This window comes from Ptychodera flava, unplaced genomic scaffold (assembly GCF_041260155.1).
Source record: "Ptychodera flava strain L36383 unplaced genomic scaffold, AS_Pfla_20210202 Scaffold_46__1_contigs__length_1169225_pilon, whole genome shotgun sequence".
In the NCBI taxonomy this organism is placed as follows: domain Eukaryota; kingdom Metazoa; phylum Hemichordata; class Enteropneusta; family Ptychoderidae; genus Ptychodera; species Ptychodera flava.
The window spans coordinates 5,854-29,944 of record NW_027248368.1 but is presented as its reverse complement, the minus strand read 5'-3'; positions in this window follow the sequence as shown (position 1 = coordinate 29,944).

Sequence of the window (24,091 nt, the reverse complement as noted above, 5' to 3'; positions counted from 1 at the left end):
TTTTTTTATCCTCTTTCAACAATAATTATTTTCCTCATTTATATGGATGCATAACTTCCTTAAATTTCAAAATCTGCAAAATTTGGATACGGATTACTGAAATAATCGAATGTTTTATTCTAAATGAAACCAAGACTGCTGTGAATAAGGCATATTCTACATACACCAAATATTTTGTTTAGAACGAGCCTAATTAACTTGACTATCTCTTTTCCCTACCTGCTTTCAATGCGCCACCTACGGTAAGGTGTAAAATTTGAGACGTGGCAATACGTGGCAAGCAGGATGTAGATGAACCTATTGTCTCCCTCACTGGCATTGTTCGCTTTTTCGTAGGAAATAACTCATCTTCTTTCCAGAGCATGCAAGAACCCACGACCATGCTAATTTAAGGTCGTTAACCCTAAACTTCGCCAGAAACTTCATAAAATAAGTTTATCGAGATTGTCTATAAGCTTACTGTCGCCATTTTCTTCAGACATACAAGCATAGGGTATTAAGTAGTCATTAATGATAATAAAGATATATGAAAAATATTATTATTGTTATTATAAAGAAATATGGAAAATATGAAAATTATAGTTGTTGTTATTATTTTTATTATTATCATTATCATTATAAAGCACCATTGGCAATGTTGAATTCCTACCTAAGTTCGCCAGCCTAGCGAAAAGTACTCTATCTACATACACTCGATAGAGTACTTTTCGCTAGGCAGGTGAACTTTGGTAGTTCAACATTGCCAATAGTGCTTCATAATGGTGATGATGATGATAATAATGAAAATAACAACAATAACAATGACATATTTTTCATATTTCTTCAATAATTTTCATATTTTCCATATTTCTTCATAACAACAACAACAACAACAATAATAATAATAATAATAATAATAATAACAACAATAATAATAATAATAATTGTATATTTCTTTATTATCATTAATGACTACTGAATACCCTATGATAGAAGATTACAACGTGATGTTGTGGCGCTGTGCAATGGCAGCAAAAATTGTAAATTAAAGATAAGATTTCTTGTTTACTTTTTTGTTTTCCTTTATCTAGAATATCTGTTCATTTTTTCTCGTAACTACACGGCAACCAATTACTGCTAGTGACTTTAGGGCCTAAATCCAATATAACTCTGTAATATTCAACATTATATAGCTTAGTCAATACCAGAGAAATTTGTGACGTCATCCCCAATTATTACTGATAATGTATCTAGTATAGTGGCTAAAGATGTGTTCTACATCGACAAATTCCCCGGTATTGCCAAAACTATAAATAATATCTCTAATGTAGACCATCCCCGGCCCATAATGGACTCGAGCAAACTTTGCACTCCATAATGTACTTGGCTTTGCCACGCACATGATGACTTTGTTTTGCAAAGTTTCCTTTCGTCCATTATGGACCGGGAGGGAGTACAGTACATTATTGTGTTATTCTACCTCAGACCTAATAACAACTTTTTAAAGAACAAAAATCTGAGAAAATGAGCAAGGCTATGTCTGTTGTCAAACAATGTACAGAATAGAATTGGAGATCATGTCGACTTCCCTGATAATGTTTTTGAAGAATGGACTCTGAAGGAATATCACGTTGCTGAAAAACAAAAGGCCTAACTGTAATAAAACATAGGGCCAAATCCCTGAAGTTACTATAGACATGGAAGCAAAATTAAGTATTTCCTGACTGTATAAATTATCTTACTAGGGTCATCCTAGGGACCTGTAAACCAAATATTAAAGCTGTCTGACCAGGGGTTTTGAAAAAACAAGCGACCCAACAGTTGACAGAGCTCTGCTGTGTTATGTAGAGAAGGTGGATATCTTTGATAGCTCATTTCAGGATGGCCTGACCAAAAATGGCAAATATAGCTGCAAAAATACAAAATTGATGATTTCATCATAATTTCAATATATTACATTAAGATAAAGCCTAGGAACCTATATACCAAATATCAAAGCTATCAGATGAGTAACTTTTGAGAAACAAATATTTTGACCAAAAATGACAAAAATTGACCCAAAAATACAAAAATTGAAGATTTCATCAAATTTCAATATATCACACTAAGACAACCCCTAGGAACCTGTATACCAAATATCAAAGTCATCAGACAAGTAGTTTTTGAGAAACACATTTTTTGACATACATACATACATACATACATACATACATACATACATACATACATACATACATACATACATACATACATACATACATACATACATACATACAGACTGACGCCGGGACGCCGGACGGATACCCATCCCAATAGCTTCTATAGTCTATAGTAGCTAAAACAACTCTTGAGGAACGTTTAGGCAATATTCAAAATATCAATTAAAAGTTCTGTGTAAAACATTTCCAAGATTCCCTCCCTAAAACAAAGCGATCACTGCCCTAGCAAGGAAAGCCTCGTTTAAAATAGTCTGAAACCGTCATGATTTCATAAGTTAAACTCTTTCGCCTCTTCTTCCATATCTCACTCTGTATATCATTATTTCTACATACCAGCTGTGGAATGGTAGCAGAGTCACGCCCTTCTCACGATTTCGGATTATATCCTGGTGATATCTTGCGTTTCTTGTATGGTCAAGGCTAAGAAATCTCTTATATCAACTTGCTTGGTTGTAACCTTTTATGTTTACAGACGCTACATTCCATTAGGCACGATGAATGATGTATTGTTTTAATAAAACATCCCTCAACACCGGTACCTCAACTTATTGAACATACTATCCAGCACCAAAGTACACGTACATTTATATGATGTACATTTAATACTGATTGTCGCACGGGTCCTCCTCTCTACCTTCCACTGAATAAATGCACGTTGAATGCAAGCGAACTAAGCTGCGCCCTCACAGTCCACAGTACCAGTCTCTTTTCACATTCTGATACAATAAAGATGATTCATCGTCGTAAACCACGCCCTCTTCGGCGAGTCTTATCACCCAACGCTTGATTTTTGCGAAGGTCACCGGAGCGGAAATTATTGCTCTGGCCTGCGAGAATGAGATGATTGTGCCAACCGCCCATGTGTATCCTCTCATATCCAATAGCTCAGCCAAATTGCAAATCATAGCGCATGTCACATTTTATTTTCTACATTTCAAACCCTGGTAGCGTCATGTTTCATTTTCCATTTAAGTTGTCTTTATAGCCCCATTAGCCGTAAGTTTTATATATTTTCCAGTAGCTTTGTAATGTTTGTTAAGTAAATGCAATTTCTTGTGTTATGCTCCCAAAATCACGGTGAAATGCGTGGTGATATACTCATCACTGCAGTCTGCCTGAGTATTATATATATATATATATATATATATATTATATATATACACACACGCACATAACACACGTGTTTGTGAGTGCGTTATGTATAAAAGCCTCCATGTCCCCAGTAAAAGAGAGGTACAAATATCTCGTCGCTCCCATTCACTTAAGAAAATAGGGTTTCGAACGTGAAATATTAAAATCACGTCAAGAAATACTGAAGCTCTGGATTTAATGGATGGAATTTTATCAAAGAATCACGGTAAATAATGTGAAATAAATTGAAATGCCGAAGAAAGTTTTACATGATACGATATCAATAGAAAGAAATCAAAGTGCCGTGTCGAGCATTTAATGTTACAAAATGTCTCTCTGGTTCAGCCTTCCTCTCTGTTTTCACCAATTCCGACAATCGCTGTAACGGATATTATATTTTACTCCCTCTCGCCAGTCTACAGTGCAATATAGAGAGAGAGGAAAGATACGTTTCGTTCGAACGAACATATGCATGAGGCAACCCTATGATCAACTTGCTTACATTTGCAAATGTGTTATTTTTACTCGCTAGTTAGCATAAGCTGGTATAACCCTGCATGATTTCTGGATCTCCATTACTAATCTAATATCCGAAGATGGATGGTAAGGAATGTAACATTGGGCAATATAGGCGAACTTTACAGCAACGATTATGCACTTTCGCTCTGTTTCATCCCATTGTACCATCCATAAGTTTGAGCATTGAGGTTTGGCTTTGTTTCCAAGTTGACGGTACGAAAGTGTCTTTTCATATTATCAACGGGTTTACTTAGAAATGGTATTTTTACGACTCGCGAAATCAACTTCGCATCAAAGTTCACGTATTTTTTTAGAGTGCAGGTTTTTTCCTAAACAAAAATTCACTGAACTTTTGACGATTATCCGTCGTGAGTTCAACTGTCTGTAAATCATCACAATTTAAACTCCATAAATAGAACTAGCTAAGTTAATGGAACTATTCGATAGCCAAAGGGAAGAAACATTTAATTACTTCCTTTACATTTTACATCCAAAAAATTAGAGCTAATGAGATTCAAGCTGTTCATACAGCGCCTTAGTTACAAGATCGGAAGTTGACTATGAGGAAGAAGTGACAGTATTTGTGAATGAACCCTGTCTTTGTACTACGAAATACCGCTATCCTTGATATGACGCAAAACTTCGCAATTTGCGTTATACTGTTTCTAAAGTGGCCCTCAAGGAATACACTTCGCCATGACGTGACACATACGGAATGTGCGAATGACGACCACTAATTTACGTGAAAAAAGTACAGTTAAACGTCATCAGCTTGTACGTGTTTTCCCCGATGACGGCCCGGGGTCGAAATGATCTGTATATGTGTGATTCCGACTGTCTTTCAAATTTTTATGACGTCTTTGATGGCAAAGCATTGAAATCCACTAAAATCAGTAAAAATCACTTTAGAAAAAACATTGTCCCTACATCAGATGTTGAGCATCAATTAAGTTTGTTCCGTCCATATTACAATGTTGTGTCTGGTTTTACTCCTCATTATGAATGTTGATCCACTTTCAACTTGTAAACCTCTGTTTGTGTGTTTTGTTTAATGTTATTGTTGACAGCTGAATTCAAATCCCGATTAGAATCAGTAATAACAATAATTATCAACAATAACGTTACATATTGTACACAAGATGAGCTGCGTTTAAGGTGCCGCTGCACGTAACACAGCATATTTTGTTCAAAATCACTTTTTTAAAGATTCATTGCATTTTAAGTAATTGTCAACCCGAGAATAAAATGTTGGTTGGGTACGTTAACCTTTTAGCTTGACAAACAGTCGTAATAAAGTGAGAAAGATGTGTTAATATATGCAAATCACCCGATTTTCTCGCTTCTCTTTTCTCCCAATTTCTTTCCAGAGAATTTAACTCCGCTCTGCCTCGGTCAAATTTTCCAAAATTTGCACATTATTTTCTATAAATACTATTTAACCAAAAGACTATTTTGTTTGGCAATAAAGTTCTTATATTTTGAAAAAGAGGCATATAATATACTTATCACGATTTTAATCACATTTTTTGAGTGTCAGTCTTTCAACCCAGCCATTTTAGAATGAGGATAGATAATGCAAAATAAAATAGTGTTTTTTTTATCGTTAATACCAAAATTGAGGTTTTTACCCCAGATGTATATCCCTTCATCCTTCGAGTAAACTATTGCTACTATACTAAACTTTAGATTCTCTGCTTTTTGAAAAGATATAGTATGAAGGGGTTTCCTTGATGAAAAATACTCCTTTGAAAAAAACTTTGTTGGATAGAACAGTTATTTTTTACTATGGTAGAGGGACCTGAAAAAGCTATGGTTGATGTATGGATCCTAATATATATTCACTGAAACAAAACAAAAAGCCCCCAAAACAACAACAACAACACCACCACCACCATCACCAACAACAACAACACAACAACACCAACAACAACAATAACAACAATCCCCGAAAAACACACATTAATGTAGAATGCGCCTCGAGGACAGATATGCGTACTCTCAATACTTTTCTGGCCTACAGATTGCTGGTCCTCATTTTGAAGGGCTCGGGGTAAGTAAAGTTAACACCATGTTATTTAGTTTTTTGAAAATCGAAAATTGAATTTTCCCCATTAAGAATTAACATAGGTACTGGATAGCGGCCATTTTTTAACTATCACTAAAATTTGCAAGGTGACCCATGATTTTTATTCTTGATTTGTTGAGAGTATGGTTGAAAGTTTGACAGAATTCGTGGTCGGTCTATGTTTTTGGCGACGTCAATATGGCATTATTTGGCCTATTGCTTTAGTTCATATGTGTATTGGACCAATAGTGTACGTGTGTAAGTGCTAGGCGAATCCTCAACTGTCAAAAACGTTCTTTCATATTCAGGCATATACACCTAAACCATACATATAAGCACCCTGACAGAACAGGACAGACTATATTTAATTCCAGTTTAATTCGCGTCTCTGACGCGATCAAACATTGTCCAAGGAAAGTATTTAATTCTTTCAAAATCAATAATACTATTTTGTGGTCGTCATACGCTCTTTTTACCGTTCTGTCAAAAACAAATTACCAAAATTTACCGATATTTAAATTTCAAAATGACCGCTATCACTATATTAATCTACGGGGGAACATTAAATTTTTTCTATATTCACGAACTTCATTTACTCAAAAAGCTTAAAAATGAGTTGGCTCAAACATCATGCCGGCAAAAGAGTCAGAATATCAGTTCCAGAGGTGCATTCGTTAATTGACAAAACTGGCCGAGAGTTAATTTTCTCTTTGCCACCTGTGTTTTTTATCGAGTTGCTTCTGTTGCAAAGCTTAACGTTTGTTCCACTTTACATGTAATTAATCATGTTTTCGAAACTTTTTATGATTTCTGGTTTGCAAATTTCCTGAAATTGATCGATAAGCTTATTATTCGGCTGTAACTCTTAGTTGAAATATATTACTACGTTCCTTATACTACTGAAATCTAATAAAAATTAAAAAAGAAATAAAAAGCAGGGTTAGTTAAAATATATTACTACGTTCCTTATACTACTGAAATCTAATAAAAATTAAAAAAAGAAATAAAAAGCAGGGTTCCCAAATGGCATTTAAATACAGTCGACAGATACCAACTTCAGACAAGTGAAAATAGTCTCTGTACATGTCTTTTGCTTAATTTTCTTGTCGATGACTTGAAATGGTCATGTGTTCCTTGACAAGAAAAACGAACTACATTGTATAATGCAAGATATCGCGGTGAGAATTCACACATCCTCAGAGTGCGTCACTTTTCGCTCCTTACATTCGAAAGTGTGAGACGATCTGTCACGACATTTGCGACAGATGACGCATAATTGCGGCGAAGCGACAACTCTGCAGGGAATTGAAAAAAGTGTTCAATCCCGAAACTTTGGGAGCCTGAAGTATCATCGAATTGCTCAGCAGTGTTATCTCTGCAATCTTCGAACATTTAAATCATCTATGCCTTTGAAATAGGGATCGTATCGATTTTTATTTAGGAGATATAGTAATATGCCCCCTCCGGACCGGACCTCCTGGACGACAGCCAACTTTGCACAACATAATCCACGAGGCGCGACGAAGCCGAGTACATCACGGAGAGCAAATTTAAAGTTTGCTTGAGTCCATTATGGGCCGGTAGGGATACATTATTGGTATTATTTTATGGTTTTGGCAATGCCAGTGAATTTGTTGATATAGAAAACTTTCTGGGGCCACAATACTTGATAATTAGACACATTATCATCAATAATCTTAGGGATGACGTCACAAATTTCACTGGTATTGACAGAGCCATAATATATTAAAATTTAGCCTCAGTATGACGACAGTGCCATAGCAGTATACAAAGTTGTGACTGTTTGACATGTTCTCATACATTAGCGGGCTCGGTTAGTCAGTAAGGTTCACACTATTTAGTATAATGATATAAAGTACGTTTTATATTTTTAAAAATTGAACAAAATGGCATGATATAAACTGCGCTTAGTTTAGCACTGAAATTGTGCCCTATTTTGGACTAAAACCAAATAACTAATTTGTGTTATAACTTTTATATTTTACCGCCAGTATTTTTATTTGTTTAACGTATTTGTTTTCCACCATGCCCAATACTATAGCAAAGACGAAAATGAAACGAAATATTGTGTGCGAATATGGAGAGTCTCAAGGGAGACATTGGTTCCTGGTATACAATATTCATTTATAATCATCATCATTGAGATTATGAAATATCGATATATTTGGCATGATAAAACTAAAAGTAATATACATTTGCAACCTATTTACGGCTTGATGACACGCCCTTACTTTATGATGGTACCCATACAAGTGCAATATTATTCCAATACGTGCAATACGTTGAAATAATAAACGTATTCATATCGCGATCATACCCACCCGCGTTCTGAAACATCCGTTTACTCTGTGATGGTACATGTTCTCATCGTGATAGTACCATATGCATTTGCTGCGGTTCCGTAGCTCTACCACTCCCTTTGCTGGTTGTGTTGGGGGAGTGGGGCAACCAGCAAAGGGAGTGGTAGGGCTACGGAACCCCAGCAACATATACATATACCTTTCGATGGTATCCATGCAGATATTGCAGTGGTATACACTGTGCCTGTATACATTGCCATGATACCAATTTAGTTCTACTCAGTTTACACCCACTATCAAACACAGAGATGTTAGATTGCTTTGATACCCACTGCACGACATCGTGATCTTACACGGTGATGATAACAACAGTCACTCGTGAGCTATTCAGCTCTGGGACTATTCGCCCCATAGACGTGTGTACATAAGCGAGAAACAAAACCCGCTTATGTACACACGTCTATGGGGCGAATAGTCCCAGAGCTGAATAACTCACGAGTGACTGTGATGATAACAATTCACATTGTGACGTTAAATCGCGATAATACCCATTTACTCTGTGAGGTCACATCCCGATAACACTAATGTGATATCTCGTGATAATACCCATTTACATTGTGACGTCACATCGTGATGATATCACATCGTGATAATACCCATTTGTCTGACATCGTGATGATATCCACTGACATTGTGACGTCACATCGTGATGATATCACATCGTGATAATACCCATTTGTCTGACATCGTGATGATATCCACTGACATTGTGACGTCACATCCTGTTGATACCCAATATAATACATTGCGATGTCTGTCTCTTTAAGTACTCATTTACTTTCAGTGATGATGCTCCTATTTCCAGATGCTATCCTGTCGCATGGTTATGACCAGAGAATTTACTATGACGAGTTGCATAGTTTCCGTGCACCGTACCTCAGTGACAGATGTTCAGACTCTTGAATTTTTCAAATAACTTTCTGATCTACGATTTTGAAGCTCTTGGAGAAAGTAAAAATTGATCAGCTTATTTTGATGAAAATCGAAAGTACAATTTTTCTCGTAAAGTTATTTCAAATATCAGTAAAATATTGGATGATTTGCTTCTCTAGTACCATAATTTGCACAGTGACCCCTGACCTATTTGTTATTTTGAAAGAGAATGGGTTCCTCATGGCAAGTTTCAGCAAAAGTTTAAGTCTTTCACTTCCGATACTCATATTACCTTAATACCCCCCGTACATTTCATCAAGCAAGTATATCGTGTTGAGTTCATTCGTGCTTGACTTTTGAGTAAAATAGATGTAATTTGTAAAGATTCAAGACGCAGCAAAGTAATTCATAATCATTTTCGTGACGACATACGAAGATCCTGTACCGTGAACTTAAAACTTGAAAATGGGAGATGTGAACTTTTTCTTATGCTTTAACTTTGACCCTTTCACCTCATAATCAACAGTACAAAATCCTGGATGCACATTTTGATTTAGAGAGAAGCGTGTGTAAATTGAATTTTACGGACATTTTAAAAATCTAACGGCGCCAGTCTCTGTTATAGGAAATATCCCACCCCCCATCCATTGACAACTTTCTCTTTTCAACAATGCTTGACATACGGTCCCAAATATGAAGCATTTGCGAGGAATTATACGATTTTGAAAGTGTGAAAATTAGTCATCCAAGGGCATGCATTTCCATGAAGAGAGACAACTTCCCATTCATGTTCTAATCCATTATTGACATGAAGACCTTTCAATCGACGATGTGGATCTTATCCTCGAATATATGAATTATGACGATTGATATACTGGTACAATGACAGAGACACGCATGGACACGATGTATTCCGGTGATGGTATTGACATCGGAACTTGTTCGACCTTTTCTCTAGGGGGTGGACCATTTGATATCGTCGGGGGGGGGGGGGGGGAGGCTTGGGAGATTTTAAAAAAATATTTCGAGGGTTGCCTTAAAAACAATCTAGCCAAGGACTATACAGAAAAACAAAAAACGAAGAAGATTGCCAGCAGACATAAAAAAACAAATAATGCATCGACAGTTCATCTTTAATTTTCTGCGTGCCCCTCTGGCACATCATATTTACATATCTTTTAATCTTGTTTTACAATTTGAAACGTTTAGTAGCATGATCAGTTGATGTAATTCTGCTACAGTTTCTCATCCTTACACCTGGAAACATCTTGAATACTCAATTCAACTTGTCCACATAGCCTTGCCGGATATACCTTGTGTCCATCGTTGCTCTTATCCGTACAATCGTACAAAAGTCGTACATAAAGTGGTTCCCGACCTCACCTCACTGTTGAATGTTCCCAGAATTTTCCTTTTTCAGAGTCCAGAAACTTTAAGTATTTTTGCAATGCAAGGTGACGAGGGTTGTGATTTATCGATGTTATAGGATACACCAGTTAATATCTTCAAGTAGAAGCTGCATTCCAAAATGAGTAGCCATACCCTAAATTTGAACCAAGGTATCACACAAACTTCTGGAACAGAAATCTCAATCGCTACTGTATCATACGTATGCAGAAGCTATACGTTTTTATTTCTTTGCATTGATTTGCAATGCTTTGCATAAGATTGTGAAAAAAATGGATTTTTTTTCTTATGGGGATATTCATTTGTCTCTTTTTACAAGGTGATAATGGGAAATCGTTTTGTGTCTACATGTTTTGAGTCTTCACACTCTGTTAAAAACACTCAAAATGGCAACCTATAAATAACCCCATTTCAATAAGTAAAATTCAAAATTTTCTGTATCAGGATTTGGACATCCACTCCTAACCACCCTAAGTAATTGGACTTAAACGTGTCATTTCAGTATTCCACCAACTCTATGTATTTAGAGTCTTCCAAGAAATCTTTAGTCGGTTTGTGCCACATGCTTTTAGCCTACTACCTAGAACAAATTTATCACTACTAGGGCAATGGTAGTGCTTTTCTTAGGGCTCTGTCACACCCTGGACGATTTAGCCAGCGTATGCCGACGTATAAAAAAATTCTCTAAAACGCTGGCTAACGATGTATTTTTCAATTTGTGGCGTATACATAGCGTATTCATAACGTACTCACAGGTTGAAATCCGTTTTGGGTGAGATAGACAATTATCTCGACGCATAATATGAGCCCGAATATGAGCAACTTTAAATAACGTGTGTGAACGTGTGCCAACGAGCGCATAACCTATCTACAACCTATGGCCCTCGTGTGCGGGACACATGAGCAATACGCTGGCATAAGTCGAAAAGTTTTGTGCAATGGCATGCACAAAATACCAGCGTGCTTCAGCGTGCTCTTAACTTATGCAAATCCTAACCATAATGTATTCGACTTACGCCCAGCATACGCTGGCAAAATCGTCAGGGTGTGACAGGGCCATTACAGATTGCGACCTGGTACCTCGACGACTTTGTATTTGTCTCCATCACTAATTTTGCTGCAGTAAAGTCTGCGTCTATTTTCTTTCCAACTTTCCATATTCCTGAAACAGATGTTGTTTACCCAAAGTCTAGTTCCACATAAACTTTGTACCAGCCTGCTCTACACTTATTTCCTTATTTTGTCCTGTAATGTGAAGAAAAGAACGGTGAATGTTGGCATTTCAGCGCGCGTAGAAAAAGGGAGATTCGTTTCAGAGCTGAAGTGAGGGTTGGCGGGATTCGAATTCATACATCTGAAAAAAGTCATTCCAGTTGAAGCTCGGAGAAAAAAATAACGTTCCAAAGTCAATCTTTCAAGACCCCTCCACCAATATTATACCGTCCATCCCTAAATAATTGATTTTCATCTAGCTCCTTTGCATCTCTCCTAGCTGTTCTGAGTTTAACTGATACCGAGTACCAATGGGATAAAAAGTGTATTATTTCTCCATTATTACACATCTTCCATAGCAACATCTATATGGTCCATTTTCCAGTTATTGGCTGGAATCAGCCTTTCGAGGAGACAGCTCTTCCAACCACTGAATCGTGGGTATAGCGTGCGATGGGCACTGCAAGACGCCCTCATCGCGCTAGTCATGTTCGGAATGTAAATCAACACTTTTGCGAGATTGATCAAGATAGCAACTACGATAGTTGCAGCATCCGGTAGTAGTATGCGCAGACAACAGTGTGACAACCGGAACTAATTTACGAGAACATGAGTGAACATTTCAAATTTTATTTAATTGCTGTTCAACTGTCGAGCCAACAATAGGTCAAACCGTCGCGGTGTCTCCCTCGTTCCATACATCAGAAGGCAATGCATAGATATGAGGTCGTACTTCCGGATCAGTGCGTAATAATGACCATTCTCTATTATCTTCGCTTGATTACAATCTCGTTTACATATGATTAGCTCTTAGGAATTGGTTTATCTTGTTGTAGAAGCTCTATCCAGGATCGCATTTTATTGAATATCTTCTTTACCGTACCCGTACCGCCCGTAGTTTTAGGTATCTATCTTTCAATTATTAGAGCTCTATTAACTGTAACTTTTTTGTATTTCCCATCGTTTCCTCTGTAACATGATCATGTCTGAGAGATTAAGTTTTTTGATCAGATTGGTCGGAAGGATATATCCATATTTAGAACATTCTTCTGACTTGGGCCTACTTTTTCAGATATTTGAAGAGCGTTTGAATTTCTATTTTCACGCTTTTGAATATTGTCTTTGTAAAAGCAGCAAGGTGAGATTTTTTCTGGTTTTTGATATGTGCGTTTTATTAAAAGCGCAGTCCTAAATCCCTGGTTCTCACATAAGTCGTTATTGACATTTAATATTTAAATGGTGTTAGCTCTTTATTTTCCCTTTAAATATTTATCAAGTCAGTCAATTCGCTTTTGATAAAGTTGATAAATTTTATACCTGCCCCGTCAAAAAAATTAAAAAAAAAAAAAAATTGATCACCGACCTATAGAGTTATAATAAATAACTTATGCATAGTTGGTTTGTAAAGAAATTATCGAAGAGGTTTTAAAACCACGTGCTAAAATTTCCCCTTCTTAAAATTTCATGGTTAATTTTTCCTTTGACGTAAGCCATTTATGTGCTTTGAGGTTGTGAAGTTGATGGCTTTCGAAATATACTTTCTGTGACTAAGGATCCTAAATTCGTGGTTGGCAAAGTCCGACGGACGTTGCCTGGCCTGTTTGTGTGTTTAGGCTACTCATAGTCGTCCTATAAGTCCGGCACTTGTACTCGTGCTTACCAAGCCCTCATCGGTTAGCATCGGTTAGAAATGGTCAAGTGAGGAATTTGTTTATTGAATACATTTTTTGATGTTGTTTTTATTTTCAAAACCAAATACACAGACAGCATGAGAAGAACTGAACGAAGTTTAATCAAGAATGGCTTTTACAACAATTTGAAGCAATTAAAAGTATATTAAAGCAGCAGCTATGTAGTGAAGTAGGCCTACATAAAATTACATCTTTCAGTCTCCATTTCGCGATATGAATTTCCATCTTGCTACTACTTTTTGCAATACCTTTCTCCACATCCCGTATTTGTTTCAACATTGTCCCAAATCTCGGAAAATACAGGTAAACAGTTCTGCATTTTCCATCGATACAAATGTCGTTTCCGGTCCCAACGATCAAAAGATGTTTGTAAAATCGAAGGAACCAGAATTAGCCTGGGCTATGTGCTGAAGAGTTGGAACACTCTGAACAGCCTATTGCTGTAATTAGAATATTTTGAAACATGGTACAAAGTAAATGAAACTGGTGTAGAAACAAATTGCCTAATTTACCGTGGCAGAGACCGGAAGAAGCTACTCGAGGGATATTATTTTATATTATTTTTGCTGTAATATAAATAGACTAGCACATATCCGAGCGGGCGCCGTCCGCTGAGAAAGTGCCAGTGACGGCGCTGTGCGTAGGAATATAATCATGAGTAAGTAAAGCGGTTAGTAGGCGGGAACTGGCGATGAAATGCGATCACTGCATTGTGATGGAAACGATAACGTAGATCATCCTTCGTGACCTTGAAATTACCACATAAGCTGCGGGAAATCTCACTTTCCTTCTCTTGCCGCACTATCTATCTAGCTTTGCCGTAGACCGAGCTTAGCGGTGCTCTGCGGTGCCGCGATTTGCCAAATTATCAGTTGTTGCAACGCGCACGTGTGATTTGTTTACGTTGCAGTGTCACTTCATAGTACTCTAGTCACTGCAGTCAGTTCGGGTTCGTGTGATTGAACGCCCAACTTCCCGATCTTCCATTCTCCGCTGCTGGCTGTCAACTGCACTTAGTTATATACTGTGGATTTCACTTCCTGCGTGTCTTATAATTCTAGTATGCAGAAGGATAGTATAGAAGCAAGGAAACATGGCCCGATTCTTACGGATTCCGGCAAAATCCAGAAGGTAAAAAGTTAAATGGAGTGTTCGCCGTACACATAGATATAGATATGTTGTGAAGTTGTGACAGCTAGACCTGAATCGCCTGGGCTTTGTTATGTTGCCGGGTCCATTTTATGGCCTATATACACTTTGCGAAACCCGGAACCGGTCAACGCGTTCGTTCTACGTTGTTAAGAGCTTAGGAGACCGATATTTTTTCACCATCTCTGTCACGATCATGTTTTTCTCTCCGTCAGGGCGGCGAAGACAAGACAGAAGAGAACGTGAACGTAAAAGTGAACGGGTTGAAAGCCGAGTCGCATACGCCATCCGAGCGGACCAACGCCGAAACTAGCAAGGAAGATACACAAAACGAAAACCAAACAAACAACAACAATGTTAGTGACACTAATGCCGACTACGATCAAGAATCCGGGAATAAGTACAAGAAAAGTAGCGAAAGAAACGAGAAAAAGGTAAATTTTGCGAGTGTGGGCGTTGAGTTGGGGCTGAACACAAGCCTAGGGGTGTACTGAAAGGCCTCCTTAGAGTGGTGCGAAATTCACACAGGGAAGTGGGGCAAAAAGGGGTTTTCGGTTCCGCGCAAATCTGTATAAATATTACAATATAAAGCAGACGAGATTTCATTTGCGACCGATGACTAGGGTCAGCCCAGGGCGAACCAAATACAAGTGCACATATCAAGATAAAGTGTGAATTTTGTGTACAAGTTAAGTACATAGGGGCTTTGTTTTCCTCTGAAAAGGCATCACTTTGAATGAATGAAGGTACGAATGAATGAAGTATGTTGCAGATGGCAGTGCGATTCAAAAAGCAATGCATACTGTGCCTTTGTCCTGCCTGACTGTCACATACCCCTGCCATTGTCTACAGCAGTTGCGTTTCCTCTTTCAATTGGGGCGCTAAATAGAATAAGAATGCCCTTGTTCTAATTTAACTGATGCTAAATGGCAAGCAATTTTAATTTCTAAAGTCACCATTTACACACTGTATGAGGATGGTGCAAATCAATAGAAGGACAGCAATTTATAATTATACTTAGAAACCGAAATTGAAACTGCGCACACATGCACATTTTGTATATTTTTTAACTGCCTTTAAAAACCTCAAACATCTTTAAATTCTTTCTCTCCCAGCGTCTCTAGTTTTAATATGCATTTTCTAGACCAATGAAGGTGATAGCAAACTTCTTAGTTTTCTCCAAACAAATACTAGTAACTAGAACTCTGTTCTGTTCTGCTGGCATTTATTTTTGCTGGTATGAGAATTTTTCCCATGAATTTTATGTATAAAGTGATTCATTCTGCATGCTGGCAGCAGGGCTGCGGAAACTTTAACGAAAACTTTGCATAACATGCAGTACAGCTCTAGACATGCTCAGCCTCACACACTGTCAAAGTCTTGCAGGTGTATGTCAATATACTCCATTGTTATCAATTGTAAAGGCAGGCTTGGCTGTAGAGTTGCGCTGGTCCCAGAGATTCTGCTGTTTTTGCTCAACATTGTGCAAGAGAAACATTATTGTAACAATTTGTCTAAAGGGAAGGTATACATTTTGAACATAAAATTAAATTGCTTTAAATCTGATGCTTCCTGATGCATCACCAGCAAAAAAACAAAGTAGGTAAAAATGGCATACATTCTCAAGTGGCACTTCAAAAGTTCAAATATAGTCTAGGGTGATGACACAAATTATCAATGCAGCACAAATCAAGACATTTACCCTTCATCGTAAGCCAGCTCATGCTTATCACTTATGGCTCTGTGTGAAGTGTCAGAAATGTCTGGAAAACCATACATTTGGAGCAGCCAATAGGCGCTGTTGAATCCACCTGTCAGGGTGCATTTTGTCCTGTGATTGGCACACGTGTTTGATCATTGATAACCGTGTAATTGAAACCGATCATTCAGACCAGCCCTCTCATGTTTACATGATTTCTGACAAAACTGCATAGATATAATGTCAGGATTTTGTTATCAGAAAGTATAATGCCATAAAGCTGAAATCAAACTGTAGGCTTTCAGGAAGTGTATTTTTGTTATCATTTTGCAGCTTTTACGTCCTTAAAAATTATTTCAAAGCCATTGTTGCCATATAATTATTCATTCCAGGTTCATTGGAGGAGACTAGACTAGACATGCTGGTAGCAAGGAATATTGTAACAAACAAAGTAATAGGAATACAAAATTACTGAATTTAAATTCTTGTTATATTTTGTTAAAAAAAAATCGAGATAATGGAATTAATACAAAACAAGGGCGGAAGTTATGTCTGTGTTTGAAATCTTTTGGACAATGAAATCGTAGTAACTTCAAGATAAGCAATCTTTGCTGCACCAAATTCATTCATTTTTCATAAATAATCATTTAAATTTTAATAACATGTATCGAGGTAAAAGAAAAATTGTATGGGGGATTCAGGGATAATACTTCATTACACAAAGTTATGTAAAGAGGTCGCAGTGTATTACTATTAGCATATAGATGTCAAAAGAAGTTTGTGTTCTCAGGTATTTTTTTTTACAATGGACTCTGATTCAAGTCTGTACGCCTGAATGAATTTTGACTCTTTTGTTTTCTTAACATGACATAAGTACATACAGTGAGTGGGTGGGGGTTTGGGAATGCAGTAACAATTGCCAACATTCCATTTGAAAATATCAAACTAGAATACCATGTTGCCTGGGTGGAGATACTTGAAAGATCTCATTCGTGCTAGCTTTAAAAAATATATGACCTTGAAAGATCTTCTTTTTGGCATGATGCACTTTGGTGGCGGGATTTAGTTCACTATTTACTGTAAATATTTTGTTTTTAATATCGGAGCAGTTTCTCAATATCCACTATGGAAGATTGATGAATCTGTAGATGTGTAGACCTCACTTCTCTCTACTCTAGTTCATTTTATTGATATGGCATCATGTGATATCTACAATACTCAATCCCAGAATGCAACAGGGGAATGATACTTACTTACCGGGTACTAAATGATATACTTTGGGAAGGGGGGGGGGGGGTTTGCCTTGTTGGACTGTATGTCCGTGATATATGTCAGTGATATTAGATATGATTACTTGGAACATTGTACCAGACTTCAGACAACACCTTACCACAGTGATCTGTGGCATATTTATAGTATTTAACCCTTGTCCGATTATCTATATACTGACATATTTGCAAATATCCGCAATGAATGAAGGAATCAAAGGATTATCCCACGGTGGGAAAAGTCAACCACTTTCCATCAGCAAATCAGTGGAATATCACACAGAACACCCGTGTTTCAGCAGTGTTTGTTTATTTCTGAAACCTGTGAATGAAATATCTGATTTCTCTTAAAATATACAATAAAAGGAAGTGCTGGGGGGATACTCACCAGAAGGGAAAAACTCAAGAGTTTCGTAATCTGTGAAATTAGTTCTGCGATGTACAGTCTAAGACTTTCGGATACGATGTAGTTCTAAAAGTTCAGTGTTTATTTTGCCAAAACACCATAAGTTGTTAACTACAAATGAACATGAGCATTTTAATTACTGTTCACACATTTCCCATATGACTGCTTGAATTTTTAGGGATTTGAAACTGTTTAAATACTGTTGAATTTGTTTGTAGGTGTAAGGTTAAAGGGACAAAGTTGGCCATGTTTCATGAATTTTGTTTGATACGAGATACTACTCATATTGTTTGACACATTGAAAGATTATGAATGAGTGGCCATGCATATATTCAATCCTGGTTTTAGACACGATATGTGAAACCATGGCGAAATTAATGGTCATGACCATTAATTCATTTTTGCAATGGTTTCATTTAATTTATTTAAAACCAGGTTCGAATATATGCATGGTCACCCATTCATTCAGTGTCTTTCAACATGTCAAACAATATTATAAGTACTATCGTGTATCAAACAAATCTTGAAAAATGTCCGACTTTGTCCCTTCAATGGGATATGTCAATATGTGAATCGGTAGTGTCACTGTCAGAAGACATTTTTTTTCATTTACATATTTCATTGCCAGGGCTGGTTGCTAAGCACCAGAGGTTAGTACTGGTATCACAAATTGTCGGTTGACATTGTAAATTATTGCCGTATCAATGCTGTGACATTGATTTTTGTGTGTTGCTGCTTGCTTTACAGCTGTATGTCATGCACTAGGCAAACATGAGACATATTGTACTGTACAGATAACAACGAATGACTTGTCGGCGGTCCAAAAATTGATCTAGAGGAGGAAGGGAAAGGAGTTTTTAAGAGGGGACACAGAATGGTGTGTTTTAATTTGCCCTTAGTGGAAGTTATCATTCAGTAAATCTAAGAATGACATTGATGTAAGGAAATTTTATTCTTCCCTTCGCCGCCATCTCTTTATTTAAATCTTTTTGTTGATAAGTTGAAGCTTAATGCCATTAATGAGCCATTTTCATTGCAAAATGGACAAAGCTTGATTGTCATGGCAGGACAGTTTTATGCACCTGAGTTTAATATCACTGTAATTTAAATCACTAGACAAGGTCCATAACCCTCTCACAATGATAGTGTTAGAGTCTAGCCATTTAATTCAGGACTCTGCAAACTGCAAAGCACAGCAGAGGCCCAAATTAACTGGTTTGATTCTAGGCTGTATGTTATGCAACAAGGTAACTATGCCAAACTATGCATCACTATTGAAAATGATGGATTCGAATCGCAACACTTCCTCAAATGCAGAGATTTGAATAATGTATTTCAGATGAAATAATACATATCACAAACAATCTAGACAGTTTCTGAATTGCCATATTGTAATGTTGAATGAGGTTTTTTTTCACCCTTGATTTTTTAGTTTGCTTTATGTACGGTGTGTAAAGCACAGTAGAAAGTCTTATTGTGTCAAAACTGGGAACAGTGGAATGCCTGGCTGTTATCCTGAAGAGGGCATGTTTTATGGTATCTGTCAGTCAGTTGAACTTGACAGTCCGTGGCCAGACCTTTGTTACATCCACCGTACCACCACTGTTACTCTCTCACAAGCAAAGTCAAATTCTGAAGGGTAAAAAGTGCAGAGTCAGCAGTATTCGCAAATCTGATTTCTGGATAGAGTTGTTCACATGTGAATGTTAATTTTAGCAGGATGTTAAAATTGTAATGCTGGCCTCTATCCTGTCTCAATTCAGAGGAAGTACAATTCTAGGAACTGGGAAGCCAGGGATCATGCCCTGACATTCCTGAAGTCTCACAATGCCTTTGAGGCCCATGGATCCAATTTCCATGTCTCTCAGACCCCCTTGGGTGGGCCTTTTTTTTTGAGGTGTAATTGTAGCGCCTGTGCATATCTGAGTAAAGGCAGCTCCTGTGAGCCTAAAATGCGAGCTGGGATTAACGCCTGTCAGTGTTAACTTTGTCACCCATGTCTTTTCTACATGTCAGAATGCATTGCTGTGTCATGGAGGTCAGTGTGTGAATCCAGGGGTTTGTAATCTTTGTGAAGTCGGAAATTCCCTACTTTCTCCTGTCCTTGCAGTTTATGCAACCTATTTCCCACCCTTGTGTGTAGATTGAAATGCCCCCCCCATGGCCATTACCATGGTCGCTTTATGAAAAACAGTACTTGGTTAACTACTTGTTTGAGAATTTTATCCCTGTGTTAGGAAGACAATTGATGCACTGGAAAACACAAGCTCTCCAGTGTGACCTGAAAATTGACTGGTGTAGGCTTTGAAATCCCTATACATCTCAAAGCAGATTAAGACAACCCGCTGTGTACAACCAGCTAATTGTTCTTTGTTGGCAATTACGGTGACCACTGGAATTCCCAATCATGGCCAAAGAAAGTAAATTGTCATTTTTTTAATGCGTGATTAGGCAGGGAGGTGAAAGGTGAGAGGGTAGGTTGGGGTCAGTTTAATGGAGTTCTGCATAACTTCTGCAATTGGTACTGGGTTGACTTTCAGAAGTGATCAGTTCTGTATTATACTGAACACACAGTATGACATGTCCAAAAGTAAACCAGTAGCAAAACAATACCTGGCATGGAATAAAGGTCCACTTCCCCCCTCACCACATTATGCATATTTCTCCCCCACCCCCTTCTCATGATACATCTGCAATGTGGCAGTTAATCCATTGGTCAGATTGCACAATCATTTTCAGCAAGCCCTACAGCAGAGGTCTCATTTCAATGCATATCCTGCCCTTTTGCTCAACCTATACTGAGGCTAGAACTTCCCTACAAAGAACAGAAAGTTGTGATTGTTTCAAGCAGCCTTTGAACCAAGATTCGATTTAGATTTCCATTCACTGTTATCCGATTCTGACTTTGTCATATCACCATCACCAAATGCCATTTGCGTCTTGTCTTTTTGCAATCTGGAAAAATCTGCTTTGCTAATGTAAGAGTGTCACTGCCAGTATGGTTGGGATACGATTGCTTCATTGAAAATCAAATGAATGCCAGTGAGTATGATAAATTTGTGAATCTTGTGCTGAAGTCAATAGAGTGTGTATAGCATTGTTGTATTCCAGATGTGAGTGTAAACATGGAGGGGCATCCACTTATTGGTTGAGACTGGTGAACTTGAAACTGAAGTCGCCGATCAGTGGAGCTGTATACATGTGATAAAATAATATACAGTGACATCAACCCTATTGCAAAACCACTAGACCATACACAGTTTTGGGAGATCACCAAAGTCACATGAGGAATTTGCCAGCTTTTTTAAAAGATTCTACAAAGTATTTTAAGGAAGAGCTTCTCAGTGAGATTCACAACTATGGAGGTGTCCAGACTGAATTTTAGATTGATGGGGGAGTCAGCCATAATCTTCCTGTACATCTGTCTCCCACACTCAATGTGAATCTCATATAAGCATGACTGAAAATTTTTACTTTCCTGTTAAACCTAGATTGAATTTGCACCATTAAATTGATTATGAAATAGTGTTGATATTTAAGTTCTAGATTCAGACCTAAAAAGTGTTTGAGTTGAAAAACACTACCACAATGAGACAATTTCAAATGAAGTAAGGGAGTGTTAATATATCGGAAGATGATCGCCATGTTTGCGTTTCACTTTGAACAGGAAAATTCAGTGAGATTGTAGAAATCTGATACGCCTACAACACAAAGGGATATCCTGAAATTTAAAGCTAATATGCCATGTCAGGAAAAAGAATTGCGCTTTTTATCATGGGGGGAATATATAAAATCTTTACGTAACATCATCTTTCTATTGTGTCAGAATTGTACGCTGTGCAAGAACACAGGGAGTCAAGTACTGGGCAGGTGAGCAGGCACTTTGCCCTGATGCATAGGATGGTGAAAATGACAGTTATAGATGACTTGAAATACTTATTCTGAGTCCAGATGTGACAAGGTTTTGCATTATACAATTCACATTGAACACCTCCCTCCCTAGCCCAGACAAAGGAAGTCCCAAATCTTTCATCAACAGAGTGAGACTCTTGAATTCATCCAGTACGGCTGATATGTACTGATAATTTTAGTATCTGATATATGAAAACGTAAGGGGGAACATTCACGTTTTATATAGTTCTCAGTACAGCTTAATGTCGTTTCCAATAAACCAGTAATGTGGCGCAGAATGAAATGTTTTCTTTACCAGACTCATGGCATTTGCTTTGAATCGAATACTTCCTATTTATCATGATATTCCCATTCAAATGCAAAGTTTTAATTTCTTCTATGTATGTTGTTCCAAAAATAAATGTTTTTTCTTCATTAAAAGTTTAAGAAGTCGAGTTGACAAATCTGCATATATTAGGTAAATATTTCATTAATATGCAAAAGTTTCAAGTCGGTACGTCTTCTACAGGTAAATGTTCGCTTGTTTTTAATAAAGGAATCCAGCAGACATAATAATTAAGAAAGTGTGTCATTGAAACCCATCTGACATTAAATATAGACAACTGCATGATTTGAAATACCCTGAAGAAATGACTTATGTTGGTGTTTAATTTGAACTTTCAGTTGTTGTTTGTGCATAATCCAGGCATCCATTTAATGTGTAAATCAATTTCACTTGGCATTCCTGTTGGGCCTGTGTTGTAATTTAAGAGTGTAGGTTTGCGTATGGTGACATTGATGTGGAATTGAAGAAATTCATCACTGTATCTGTGAACCCTTCTGGAGTGTATTGAGCGGTGGGAAAAATTGCGAGACGTTTTTCAGTGAGTCACTTTGAGTGATGTGTTTTTTGTGTAAGCGCTCCTACATAATCATGTGATTTTCAGTTTAGACTACAGCTGTCAGACAAAGTGATCGCTCTGGTAGGCTAGTTTTTCACTCTTTTAATAATAAAAATCTTGACTTTTTCTCAATGAATACATTACTGATACTTCAGAAGCTGTGCAAAATGAAATGTAGTGGGGAGTTTTGACACAGCTTTCAAATTGTAAGTTACAGTATGTGTTACGTAAGAAAATTTTTTGATTTGTTGAAAATGTCCTCCTGCCATATTATGCACAAATCTGAATCATCTAGTTTGTCTCTGTGGTTTCACGGATCACATTTGTTCTTGAATGAACCGATTCTTCCACTTCGACACATCAGAGAAGAGTTCTTTCAGAAAATTACAGGAACAAATCCAGTGTGTCTGAATAAAAGTTTTAGAATAAAAGTTGACATTCTCAGCGTGGGTATGTCATGATAAAAACTTGATCTCTTCCTTTTGTATTATGGTTTTTGTTCATCTGAAAGGTAAGGCTTATCAGTGATAAGACAAAACCCGGAAATTTTTTTTTTTTGAATGAAGTCTGAAAGTGTGTATTGGCTTAGAGTAGATTTACCTCCAAGGTTGCGATTTTCTATGAATCACAATACGGACGCAGTATCAGGATTATGCTAGTTCTGCCATGTTATGCACCCACAGTTCACAATCCTGAGTTCATCTTTTGAAGTGAATTGAGAAAGATTGCATAAGGAAAGTATCCTAACTAGTGTCTTCCGGCCCAGGTTCATTATACATGTACGCCAAGTCTGCAGGCTTCCTCAAGATAATTTCAAAGTTATATTCAAGACAATTGTTTATCATTTTTCCATTCTGAGACATTTTATTTCCATAGCTTTGAATACCCTTCTGTACTATAAGTGCAAAAGCTCTTTTTGATGAAAAATTCCTTATTTCAGCTTCTAAGAACCTCATCCCCACCCACTCACACCCACACCAACAATTATTTGCTTTGCTGTTTCAATTGTGAAAGTGTCCATCTCACTCCTGGTATAGATGATAAGATTTATGCAATGCAGCATGTACAATGTACAATATTTAGCATAGACAAATTACAATGTACAGTATATAGCATGGACAAATTAATTTTAGTATTGGCTAAAATTCTGTCAGTGTACATAAACATAGGACATTTCATTCATACAGGCTTTGGTGTTGAACACCAGGCGTTTTGATTTGATTTTCAAAGCAGAACAAGAAACTGTCGTACCGACTGAACTGAATAAATGGTGACAGCTTATATTGAGCTTGAAGCGGA